The 13689-nt window shown below is 37.0% G+C and overlaps 1 protein-coding gene across 3 annotated transcripts in view; it reads left to right on the forward strand.

The window, feature by feature from the left end:
* PlexB (plexin B) overlaps nucleotides 1–13689 on the forward strand; it is a 560952-nt gene that overhangs the window by 280982 nt on the left and 266281 nt on the right. Inside the window, exon 2 of one of the 3 annotated variants that reach the window (XM_072546629.1) lies at nucleotides 6736–6760. The exons of the other annotated variants lie outside the window; for them this stretch is intronic. The gene's annotated coding sequence lies outside the window, so the exon portion shown is untranslated. The remainder of the gene's footprint in view (nucleotides 1–6735; nucleotides 6761–13689) is intronic. 3 annotated transcript variants of the gene reach the window in all.

Genomic DNA, 13689 nt, shown 5'->3' on the forward strand with positions numbered 1-13689 from the left:
TGGGGTCGTTCGATCCACCTGGCTATCTGACCCTCTGGATTCTTAAACTGCATCAACCACTTAAGGGCGGCATGGTCGGTTCGGATTAGAAACTTTCTGCCATAGAGGTATTGATAGAAGTGCTCTACTGATTTAACTACTGCTAGAAGTTCTCTTCTCGTGACGCAATAATTCCGCTCAGGTTTTGAAAGAACTTTACTAAAATATCCGAGGACTCGTTCCTGTCCTCCTTGAATCTGAGACAGCACTCCTCCAATTCCCACATTACTGGCATCTGTATCTAAGATGAACTCTCCTTCTGGCAGTGGATACCCTAAAATTGGTGCTGTTATTAGATGTTTTTTTAAGGTCTCAAAGGCATTTTGGCAGTCTGTATCCCAGCGGTATTCTCTTGCTTCCTCTGTAAGTCGCGTTAATGGCTTAGCGATATCTGCAAACTTCTTAATAAACCTCCGGTAGTAAGTACATAGTCCAAGAAAACTTCTCACTTGATGTTTGTCAGTTGGTTTTGGCCATTCCTTAATAGAATCGATTTTTCCCTTATCCACGGCCACTCCTTCTTTACTGACTATATGACCCAGATAATTGACTTTACCTTGAAATAGCTGGCACTTCTTGGGGTTTAGCATCAATTGGGCAGCTTTAAGTCGATTAAAAACGTTTTCTAAATTCCTCAAATGATCTTCGAATGTCTCCCCCAAGACGATTATGTCATCTAAATAAACCAGGCATGTTTTCCAAGATAACCCTCTCAACACATTTTCCATAAGCCTCTCAAATGTCGCAGGAGCATTACACAGTCCAAATGGCATAACGTTGAATTGCCACAATCCAGATCCTGTAGTGAAGGCTGTCTTTTCTTTATCTACTGGGTCCATTTCTACCTGCCAGTATCCAGACTTCAAATCCAAAGTAGAAAACAATTTACTTCCAGCCAATGTGTCCAATGTGTCATCGATCCGAGGCAGAGGATAACTATCTTTCTTGGTAACGTTGTTCAGCAAACGGTAATCCACACAGAACCTCGTCGTTCCGTCTTTCTTCTTAACCAGGACCACCGGAGAGACCCATGGGCTCGTAGAAGGTTCTATCACCCCGTCTTTCTTCATTTCCTGAACAATCGTTTCAGCTTCCTCTCTTTTCGCCTGTGGTAATCGTCGAGCTGTTTGACGAATTGGCTTAGCATTACCAGTATCAATTTTATGCTTAACAACGGTAGTTCTTCCCGTCTTTCCTCCTTTCGGTACGAAAATATCACGATACTGCCGAAGAAATTCCCTTAATTTCCTTTTCTCAATCTGATTCAGAGACTGTCCTGCAACTGCAACCATTTGGTCGAATTTGTCGTTGGAATTATCAGATGTTGTCGCCTGACGGATTATGGATGTCACAGGTACACAAGTTCCTACTTTGGTCTCTTTCTTTATGGTCACTGGGTAGTCGTTGACATTGATAAGTCTCACAGGAATTTCTTTAGCCGAAGTCACTAATTCCTTTCCAATTATGATTCCACGGCCAACCTCATCGTCGTGGTTCCAAGGCTCCATCATAACAGGTCTCCCTTCGTCCACAATTCCCTGTAGCCGCGCTATTATGATCGTTTCGCTTCTCGCAGGCACGACTGTATCTTCTTTAATGGCTGCTTGCACAGTGTTGTCATTATGTGGATGGAGAAATACCTCCTCGTTGCCAACTTTGATTACCTTATTCTTAAAATCCAATTGGAATCCATGCATATTCATTACGTCCATTCCTAATATAACATCCTCTTCGATATCAGCAACTATAACAGTATGGACAAACTTTTCTGCTCCAATTCCCAATTGTACCTGGATTTCTCCATGAATGTTGGCATTTTCACCTGTAGCGGTCCGAATTCGCAACCTCGTTGGTAACAGTTTCTTACGGCTGTTTATAACTGTTGGGCGTATAATGGTTCTGGTCGCTCCTGTATCCACCAACAACGTATGTTTTTTACCATTTATTTCTCCATCTACATATACACTATCTTCACGACATTTCAAAGAAGCTATTAGTATGAGAGGGGCTTTGGAAAAGTTCTGGGTCGAAGCTGCCCCCCTAAGGCTGACTCGTTCTAGTTTTCCTGATGGTGAGTTTCTTGATTTGCGTCGTACCTAGGGTGCTTATAGGAACTTCGTACGTGTCCTATTTCGCCACAATTCCAGCATCTGATGGTCTTCGTTTTCTTGTATGTCATGCTTTTTATCATATTAACGAGCTGGTCAAGTTTATCTTCATCTCCTTCCTCTTTTACAGTCCTAACTTTACTGTAACCGCCAGAGGCCTGCGTAGCTGACTCATATTCGAGGGCGGCGGATAAGACATCAACCAGCGTCTTGTGACGAGCTAATCGTAGTGTTCTCTGCATTTCATGATCACGAAGACCATCAATAAACGTTTGAACGGCCAACTTTTCCATCATGTCTTCGGGAGCTGTTGGATAAGCATATCGTACTAATCTGGCAATATCTACCTCATATTCTTGAAGAGCCTCATCTTTCTTTTGTCTTCGATTTTTAAGCTGTGACTGATATACATGCTCGAAATGTTCGTGACCATATCGCATATTTAACCTCTTCTTCAGTTGTTCGAAATCATCCGTCTCCTCTACGGCTATGGTCTGCAGCACATCTAAGGCATCTCCTCGAAGAGCGATAGTCAGGTTTACAGCCTTTTCTTTTTCAGACCATCCATTCGCTCTTGCAGCTGATTCGAACTGTTTCATGTAGTTGTTCCATGACGATTTTCCGTCGAAAGTTGGGACTTTCACATGGACAGAACCTCCACTTCCTTCAAATTTCGGCCGTATTTCCAACTTACATTTCGTCTCGTCTTCTTTTGTCTCTATTGTAATCGGGTTGTTTCCTCTCTCTGCTGTCCCTGTTTCCTCCATCTTCCTTTCCATCTCTTTCCATATCTTTTCTTCGAAGGCCAACATATCGGCAGCAACTTGGTTCTTTAACGAAGACACTCTATCGTCAAGAGCAGATATCTCAGAAGTGACTTTAGAGATGTTAGCAGAAACTTTGCTTTCCAGAGAAGAAATCTCGTTAGAAACTTTGCTTTCTAAAGAAGCGATGTCGCCGGAAACTTTCGAAATATCGCCAGAAACTTTGTTCTCTAATGATGCGATATCACCGGAAACTTTGGCTACATCACCAGAAACTTTGGCTACATCTCCAGAAACTTTCGAAATCGACGAGAGGACAGCATCTTCAAATATATAAGTCTCTGGATCTAGTCCTTCTTCTAGCAAAGCGTTCTTTAGTCGTTGGACTAACTCAGCCTTTTTTCCGGTAGAAGCTAATTCTCTGTCTTCAAGATGTCTTCTTAAGTTGGTCACTGTCAGCTCATAAATCGTAGTCATTTTCACAATTTATTTTATTCTCTTCGGAACAACACGTTATGATTGATTACTATAAGTCTAATTTACTTTGATTTCACTTCCGATACCATTCAAATGATATTTATTTAACTGTTGTCTTTATTCAATTTATAATGTCTTTATTAAAAGGTTCTTATTTTAATTTATTAAAAAGCACGATAACTTATATTAATTTATTTATCACTAAAAATACATAATTTATTTAAAGGCGAGCGTAACAATTAAAATCTCGGCCGCGGGTCTTCAAAATTAACTGACTCCTTCAATGAAAAATCCTCTATAAATATAAAGTCCCGTTATTCGAGAATGAAAACAGCTGTTTCTCGAAACACATCGAACATAGACTGCTGTTTTGCCGAAAGACCTATGATGAGTCATTTCCACGACTCGATACTTCCAAACGGGACCAGAAAAACCAGTCTCCGGTCTTCGATGAGAGATCGTCGCACTCTCGAATAACTACAACAAAAAAAAGAGTTAGTCATAATATTTACAGTTTAGGGTCAGAATTTATCGTAACAATACTCTCCCCAAACTTTGGGTATCGCTTCATTAGGCCGAGTCTGATATCATTTCGCTTTGCGACTTTTTTTTATTTTGGGGCATTTTTCCTCAAATTTTTCCGAAAATTTTCACCCGTAAGGCAGGCAAATCGGAAAACAATATCCGTTAGACAATATGAAAAGTTAATGCTGTTAAAAGTAAAGCTGTTAATGAAAGTTTCCTAAAAAAAGCTAGTTATCTATGAATTTCGTCAAAGTAGTTTTTCCGACATGTTCGAGTCGTCAGACGCATTGAATGGCTCATATTTGTCGTCAGACAATTTTATTTTTCTAAGAAAGAAAAATAAAATTGTCTAACGACAAATATGAGCCATTCATTCTTAGAAAGATTTTTGGGGCCGTAAATGAAAATGGGCTATGGCGTCGAAGATACAACTTTGAACTGTATCAGTTATACACCGATCCGGATATTGTGAAATTCGTTAAAGTACAGAGACTTAGATGGGCTGGACATATTGCTAGGATGTCAGATCACGAATACGCGAAGAGATTAAACACGACGAGATTTTCAAAACCAGAGGGCACAAGAAGCAGATGACGACCACGAATGAGATGGATTGATGATGTGGAAGAAGACCTACAGATTCTAGGGGTTAGAAGATGGAGGGAAGTTGCCAGGAATCGACAGGAGTGGCGACTTCTTTGTGAGCAGGCCAAGATCCACAACGGATTGTCGAGCCACTTATGATGATGAATTTTATTTTTGTGATTTTCTTATAATTTTTATATTTATCATCAGGCAATTCTATTTTTGAGTTTTTTTTATAATATATTGTCTGACGGAAGTTGTTTTCCGATTTTCCTGAATGACGGGTGAAAATTAGAGGAAAAATGCCCCAGAACCAAAAAAAGTCGCAAAGGGAAATCGTGTCAGACTCGGCCTAATGAAGCGATACCCAAAGTTTGGAGAGAGTTTTATCTATCATAAACTTTTTGCTGACGGGCACTCTAACTATAATAAAGCAGTGTAATTGACATATTATTAATTTACATGACATACCTTGATTTGTCGAGAAGTTTTCAAGTCGAATGGTATGTATTAAGTAACAAAAAAGTTAAGTTTGTATTGAAATAAGTGGAATAATAATGATGTTCCTTGAGGCCATATGACACTATGCATTTTGTTGTATCATTTCTGATATAGAAAGTTATTTATGTTTTCTTCTATCGTTTCTTGCACGTACATTTGTGCTCTGGATGACACTATTCAAGTTCTTTTACCGGAAATTGTATGTGATTCGGCACATGATTGGTCGAAATTTTGACACATAAAAATAGAACTGCAGTACCTGAGGACCCCAAGCCAGATGCTACTGATTATTTTTTTAAATACTGTAGTTCAAAAATGAAAGAAATAAAATGTCCCAATATTAAAACTTTAAAACTAAATTGGAAACCACAATTTTTGAAGATGTTCAACAGGCTGTAATGGAAAACAGAAATATTAAATAATTTGGTTGTATGTAATAATTTATTTGTTTTTTTTACAAATTATGTGTTTGAATGGCATGCCCTTGAAATTCTACTCTCTTATTTGCAGATATAAAATAATCTTCAAATTAATCACGAACTTTTAAAGCGGTTATGTATTGTTTTTAGTAATACATCTCCTCCTACTTTCAGTAGTTCCGAAGCTATTTGATCCAATCCCTGTGATTTATTGTTTTTCAATTTGGCTACTGCTGTTCTAATCTTGATTATTGTTGGTGGGCACTTTTCTCTGATGTCTGCTTGGTCTAACGAAGTTTTACGTTTTTTCGCACAAATTGGCGCATTTCTTGTACAAGAAACTGCAGCGGACACACATTCTTGTATCGTTTCTGATATAAGAACTATACGCTTGTATGACACTATCCATTTTTTGGTTATATCAGAAACGATATGAGAAATGATACAAAAAAATGCATAGTGTCATACGGCCTTTAGATATTTTGGATATGTGTATTTATTATTATTTCTTATGATAGGAATATTCTGCTAAATATTATTTAATAAAAGTATATTACATATATGTGCTCAGTTATTTATTGATTAAAACTTATTCCAACTACGTTTGGGAGGATTAGCGGTATTTCATTGTACTTGTTATCTTTGTACTTCGTTTAATACCTAGGGAACATTACTAGACAGTCTATACACCCTATACCAGGCTCCAGTTTCCCTTTATTTTTGAAATACCCAACATATTTGATAATAACGAATTTTAGCTTATTTTGTTTCGCATTATTTTCTAGTCGTATCGTTTTTACTGGTAAAATTAAGGACTACAAAAAGGCAAGAATTAACCATTTTATGAATCATAATATTACTCCCTTTTATGTACGGACCTCATTATTATTATTCAAGCGCTTTGAAAACTTGTACATTAAACTTTTTGTTTGACAGAGGATGACGAGAAGATATTTAGGATAATTTTATATCCGCTATTTGTCCTCTCAGGGATCTAGAAGTATGGGCGGAACAAAGACCCTTTCAAAACTTCTTTAAAGAAAACAACGAAAAACAAAATGTTTCAATTAAAAATGAAAAAAAAAATGTAAATATTGGGGGGATATATGAAACAAAAGGCATAACAAAAAATTTATAACTTTGTTTATGTATAATCTTTTTTTATTTAATTGTGGTTATAATTATTAGAGATATAATGCTTTCATTCTGCGGAGTAGTTTTTTATATTCTGTTTAAATATTTAGTTATAATCGTTTAAAACATTATTTGAGTATTCGTGTAATATAGAAGAGGTATTTATTTTTATTTTTGTTGCAGGTATGTCCATCTTTATTATTAACTGGTAAGTTTAATTTCATGCAAAATTTATAGCACTCGATTTGTTCCGGATATTGTCTAACATCTAACTCATCAGAACTTTTACCTACCCTACAGAGTCTCGAGGTACAGCTTGTCAAATTTAAGGTGATACTTGACACATTTGTCCACTTGCGTAGAAAATTAAGTGAGAACGCATTCGGAGGAAAAGAGATACATAATGCGCTCGGTCTCTTTGCCTGGTTGGTACACTCCATACTACAAGTTTACAGAGAGTGACCTTATTTATTAATGGAACTTCTATGATATGTCTATATTGTATGTTATTTTGACGTTTCAATTTTTCCTTCGGAAATTTTTCTCCACATACAAAATATTTTGTTTTTGTTACTTGGTAAAAAAATTCTTCTAATAATTATATTTTATTTGACTCATTAATATTGACCATTCAATCATGTTGAAGAGGCAGTTTTTTTGCACTTCTATACATGTCTCGTTCTGTAATTTTATAAGAGGAATATTGGCAGAGATGAAAGCTTTACATTTGCATTATAGCAAACTGTATAAGAATAAAAGAACAGTAGTTAATCGTGTACCTGGAACATACCGACGAAACATTTATTACTTAATTTTTATACTAGAGTTGTCGTAATATTTTATTTTATAGTCATATAATTTTATTCTTCGGATCTTCGGCATTTTAGCATTTTAGTAAGTCATAAATATTTTAATCTGTTGTTTATTTCTTTACAATAATACCAGCCCCGTTGGGTGGTATTGTCTCCCCAGTATCTGTCATGGGTATGAGAGGAATGAATATAAGTTTCATCCATGTAAATTATGGGCCGATTTTCTTTCCTATATTGTTTAATATTTCTGAGAAACTTCCTCCGGAGCACTTGTATATTGGGTTTTTCCATTAGGATTTTCCTGTTATTCTTCGCTTTCTTCCATCGAACTCCCATATCTCTCATCACTTTTCTCAAAGTTTCATGCGACCCTGTATAAATATTGTCTTCATTAATTTTTTTTTGTTATATGTCGCAATGTAGGAACTCGTTTTTCCGTGACATAATAATTTATAATTATATTATAGTATAATTAATTATTTTACGCCGAAGTAAACCTTTGTCAAAATCGCTTAAGTTGGATTTTGGGGCAGATCTCATTCTTTTGTTAGGCGTCGAAAATGATGTAGAAGCACCTTCTTCTATATTTTTCATTTCACGAGAGATCCGTTTTATAGTGGCTATACTTACTTACGTTGTTAAGGAAACACGCTCTTGAACTTTTTTAAAATCTTTAACATGCGGATTTTGCATCGCTTCTCTCTGCATAAAAATAATTATATTTGCTATTACCTCCCTCGTTTGTCCAAACAAGACTTTGCCTTCTAATTTTGAATGAAAATCCATATTTATAATTTAAAATACTTAACAATAATTATTTAAAAAGTCAAATCTGTTGTAATACGATATTTCTTTAACACACAGTAACTTTAAACATAAGTAAAATAAAAAAAACTTTGTCGCAGACTATGCAAGTACCTTGCACTTCGAAGTGCCAAGAAATAATAGGACGAATGGTGTTGTGGTCGAATGCGCATCGTGGGTGGAGCCTAATTTCAAATCGGCCAAGTATCACGTTAAATTTGACAAGCAATACTGTCGTTGGAGGATAAGGATAGAGCGTGGTTCGGCGCCCTCTGCTACTCTACTCTGCTGTCTTGTTTCTGAGACTTATTCTGAGTCCTTTTTATTATTTCGCGAAAAGACGTTGTAGACGACATAATACTAATCTCTTAAAGTAAATAGGATTTACAACGTAAGTTGCACCAATTTAATATAACTGCCAGCAAATTTAAAATGTCAATTTTCACAAAATAGACAAAATGCATGATAAGAACAAGTGGTGAAGTTTAAATATTTGGGCATCACACTATACTAGTTATGCTTGAAACAGAAGTGAAAGATCAAGTGAATAGAGTAAGTAGATAGATAGTGTTCCTTCTGGAGCGGAAGTGACGTCACACGTCGATCGTCAACCGTACGTATCCTCATGGGTCAAGGCCACGCCCCCCTCGTGACGTAGGAACGTGTCTAGGGTCTCGAGGCCACGCCCCTCGACCAATGGTGACGTAGGAACGTACCTCGTGTCTCTAGACCACGCCCCTCGGCCAATGTTGGCGTAGGAACGTCCCCCATGTCTTGCTGAGCAATGGTGGACGTCCTCGTGACGTCGGAACGTGTCGTCGACCAATGGCAGCATAGCAGCGTCAGTGGTGGGAATAGCAACACCCCCAGCGACCAATGACAGCTCAGAATTTGAATAAACATCATAGAAATGGCGGTATAGCGATGAGGGACCAATGGTGACATAGTAACGCCCTCCTCGTGACGTCGGAACGTGTCTTCGACCAATGACAGCATAGCAGCGTCAGTGGTGGGAATAGCAGGCCAATGGTGGCATAGTAACGCCCTCCTCGTGACGTCGGAACGTGTCGTCGACCAATGACAGCATAGCAGCGTCAGTGGTGGGAATAGCAGGCCAATGGTGGCATAGTAACGCCCTCCTCGTGACGTCGGAACGTGTCGTCGACCAATGACAGCATAGCAGCGTCAGTGGTGGGAATAGCAGGCCAATGGTAGCATAGGAACGTCCCCCAATGTCTTGCTGGCCAATGGAGGACGTCCTCGTGACGTCGGAACGTGTCGTCGACCAATGACAGCATAGCAGCGTCAGTGGTGGGAATAGCAGGCCAATGGTGGCATAGGAACGTCCCCCAATGTCTTGCTGACCAATGGTGGACGTCCTCGTGACCTCGGAACGTGTCGTTGACCAATGGCAGCATAGCAGCGTCAGTGGTGGGAATAGCAACACCCCCAGCGACCAATGACAGCTTAAAATTTGAATAAACAACATAGAAATGGCGGTATAGCGATGAGGGACCAATGGTGACATAGTAACGCCCTCCTCGTGACGTTAGAACGTTTTGCTCGACCAATGATGCCACAGAAACGTGTCCTCGACCAATGGTGGACATCCTCGTGACGTTGGAGGCCAATGGTGTGCATCAACGGCCAATGAGAAAGACGTGCATCGACTAATGGTGGAGTCGTACCACAATATTAACGAAAAGACGCCCCCAGTCCCCCCCATTCCCCCGACAAGACGCCCCCAGTCCCCCCATTCCCCCCGAAAAGACGCCCCCCCCAATAATAACGAAGCTACACGTCAACGTAACCAATGAGAACGATGTTCAATCGCTGGTCGGTGACTGCGTTCTATGAATTGACAAAGAGAAGAAGACGAATGACAGACAAAGAGAGCAATTTTTCCTCGTATTTTTTTGTAATTAAAACCTACAACCATTAGCGTAAAACTTCTAAATTTTTTCAATTTATATTTTACGAGTTACCTCGTATATATTTTATCGATTACCATAATAACAAAAATTCGTTTATTTTTCAATTTATACTTTACATGATCAGTTGAAATCTTTATAAAATAGATCTTGCTACTGAGAATAATAACATCATCGGATACGCCGGCTATTAAAAATTTCTCACGCGATCACGATATATAGCCGGAAAACACGTGCACATTCCAATTCCATTTAATGTGAGATAAAATATATTCGCATGGAGGCAGGAAACAGGTGCACATTCCGTTCTATTTAATAATTAAGCCCGGCATGTGATGCATAAATGAATAGTCTTACGAAATATTGCGCAACATAGTTTTAGCGTGGGAGAGGCAGTTAGATAAAGAGCAGATGCTCTACATATCATCAGTTCAATTCTGATCATCCTTCAGACAAGTTGTGTGTTTTGTGCAGCGTCAGCAATTATACAAAGTACCGTTCGGAGAAGTTCTGTGTTTGTGAAGTGCCGGCAATTATATATACAAAAGTAAGTTTTATAATACTTAACCTTTTTTATATCATTTAGAATTCATCATTATCTTTACTAATTTCCAATTCTTAATAATTTTTCTGATTTAAACATTTTATTCAAATTACTTGGTTATATTCTCTGTTCTAAAAAAAAATGTTTGTAAATAGTGCGGTATTTGTAATTTTTTGTTTCTATGAAAGTTTTGTTAGTTAAAACTATTTCATTGTCAAATTAAAAAATATACATATTATAATAGATAGAATTTTTGTAAAATAATATTGCTAGTCAAAGATATTTCGCTGTTAAATTAAGAAATTGCTAGTCAAAGATATGTTACTGTTAAATTAAGAAAATACATATTGTTGCAGATGGACCTAAAAAAGATTAATGCATCCTCTCTGCTTACAGAGAAGAAAATCAAAACAATTAGAAAGCTGAACAGCCTACCCGTAGGAGTACCCCAGAAGATAATTGCGGCAAGAGAAGTCGATACGAAATTTGGGGAATCCATCCTTATTGAATTAGAAAAGGAGGTGACGTTCTTGCCGCAAAGGGTGGTTGAACTCTACAGGCCGCATTTGGGACATTTCAGCGAGGGAAAGTACAGCTTGGTGTTCCGAGCAAACGTTGCCACTGGAAAGGTGCAGCCAGCCGCCTCGTTTGAAATAATAGAAAATTAGAGGATTAAGAAAATATTGGTGAGTTTTTCATTTATTGATTTATTGCTTTTTACTTAATCATGAGTAACATTGGTGATCTTAGTAGTGACATTGTACAACATTTAATTAAAGCGCGTGATGTTTTGTTTCGAAATTATACACCGCGAGAAGCGAATATTTGGTTAAATCACATTAAAAGGCATTTGACTTTGTTTACTAAAGCGATTTGGTGTGGGGACTTGGAATTAGCTAAATTACGGCAACTACAGACAAACGCGGGGCATTTAAAGACAATTAAATCGGAAATTCAAAATTTCGGTCTTCGCGTGGGTGGTGGAATTACTAAACATCGTCGGGTTAAATGGGAAGATGTAAATTCCGCATTCAAGAGTAGAATCAGAACAGGTATAATTATTAATCTAGGACACAAAGATTTAATGCAATTTTTCGGGGATTGTTTTAAGTTATTTAGAATTCGAATTAAAAACATTTTAAAAAAATTAAATATGATAAAATGTAATATGACATTATGTGGAGAATTTATTAGAAAATTAAATCAAGGAGGTGATATTAACCAATTTAAATATTTTAATACCAAAAACGAAGCCATAGACGCAGGAACGGACTTGGTTTTATGGTTTCACACAAACATAGTCGATAAATTAATGTCTAAGCTATCGGAATTTGAAGAAACGGGATCAGGGTGGGCTTTGAAAAAAATAGTTTCTTTAGAAGTCAATATAAATAAATATGAAGTGGGAAATGGAGCTTCGTCGTTCATTAGACTACCAGAACAAATCCAAAAGAAGCACGCATGTATTAATATCAAAAACGATGATGAAGCATGCTTTTTTTGGAGCATAGTTTCAGCGATTTATCCAGCTAAATGCAGTTCAGATCGTACATCTTCATATCCACATTATGCGACTGTCTTAAATATCGATGGGCTAGAGACACCTATGACTATAAAGGGTATTTCAAAATTTGAAAAGTTAAATAATATTTCTGTAAACGTGTACGGGTTAGAAATGAATGTTGCTAAAGAGAGAACATTTTACGTAACAACGCCGGTAAGGCTATGCAAAACCAAATTAACTAAACATGTAAATTTATTGATTGTACAAGATAAATATTTTCCAAAATTGAATGACTACGAAGCACCTATGGCTCACGATGAATCTGTAGAAATTAAGTATCATTATTGCATGATTAAAGATATGTCTCGACTTATGTCCAGGCAGTTAAGTAAGAACCGTAATAAAAAATTTTTATGTGATAGGTGTTTGAATTATTTTAGTAGTTTTGACAGATTAAATGATCATGCAAAATACTGTGAGAAAATTAATGAATGTAAAGTTTCTTTTCCATCATATCAGAATGTTGAATTTAAAAATCATATTTATAAACAAACAACTCCTTTTGTAGTCTATGCCGATTTTGAGTCAATGTTGAACAAAGTTAAAAACAGTCCATTAAAATGCAAAACAATTAAGTATCAGCAGCATAAAGCCTTTAGTGCAGGTTATTACGTAAAATGCTCTTACGATGAATCTCTGTCGTTTTACCGAAGTTACGCAGGTGAAGATTGCATGGAGTGGTTTGCCAAGGAAATGACGTTGTTGGCGGCATTTGTGCAAGGAAAAATTAAAGATATTGTACCTATGAATGTCACACCCAGTTTTAATGCATCTAATTGTCACATTTGCGAAAAAACGTTTTCAGATAAGGATGTAATTGTTCGTGATCATGACCATTTTACCGGAGATTTTCGAGGACTCGCACACCAAGTGTGTAACTTAAATTTCAAAAAACTTTTCGTTGTCCCAATTTTTTTTCATAATCTTAGCGGTTACGATTCGCATATGATGATTAGAGATCTTGCGAAAAATGGTAGTATCAGCTTACTACCAATAAATAAGGAAAAGTATATTTCATTTACAATATACGATTCTGAGGTCAGTATTAAGTTGAGGTTCGTTGATTCACTGAGATTTTTAAATTCATCATTGGACAAGTTGGCTGCCACATTGCAACCTGAGGATTTAAGATATTTAGCTAGCGAATTTCCAAATACCACTCCCGAACAAATGGAATTATTGAAACGAAAAGGCATATTCCCATACGAATATATTGAGTCTTTCAATAAATTGAATGAAACGCAACTACCATCAATTGATAAATTTTACAGCTCATTATCGGGTGAACACATCTCCAAAAATATGTATCATCATGCTCAGAATGTTTGGCAGTCATTCGGTATTAAAAATATTTTGGAATATAGTATGTTGTACATGAAAACTGATATTATGTTACTGACTTGCATTTTTGAAAATTTTCGACAAAAATGTCGAAGTACATACAGTCTTGATCCTGCATGGTACTATACCATGCCTGGATTT

Source organism: Diabrotica undecimpunctata, chromosome 10 (genome assembly GCF_040954645.1).
Source record: "Diabrotica undecimpunctata isolate CICGRU chromosome 10, icDiaUnde3, whole genome shotgun sequence".
In the NCBI taxonomy this organism is placed as follows: domain Eukaryota; kingdom Metazoa; phylum Arthropoda; class Insecta; order Coleoptera; family Chrysomelidae; genus Diabrotica; species Diabrotica undecimpunctata.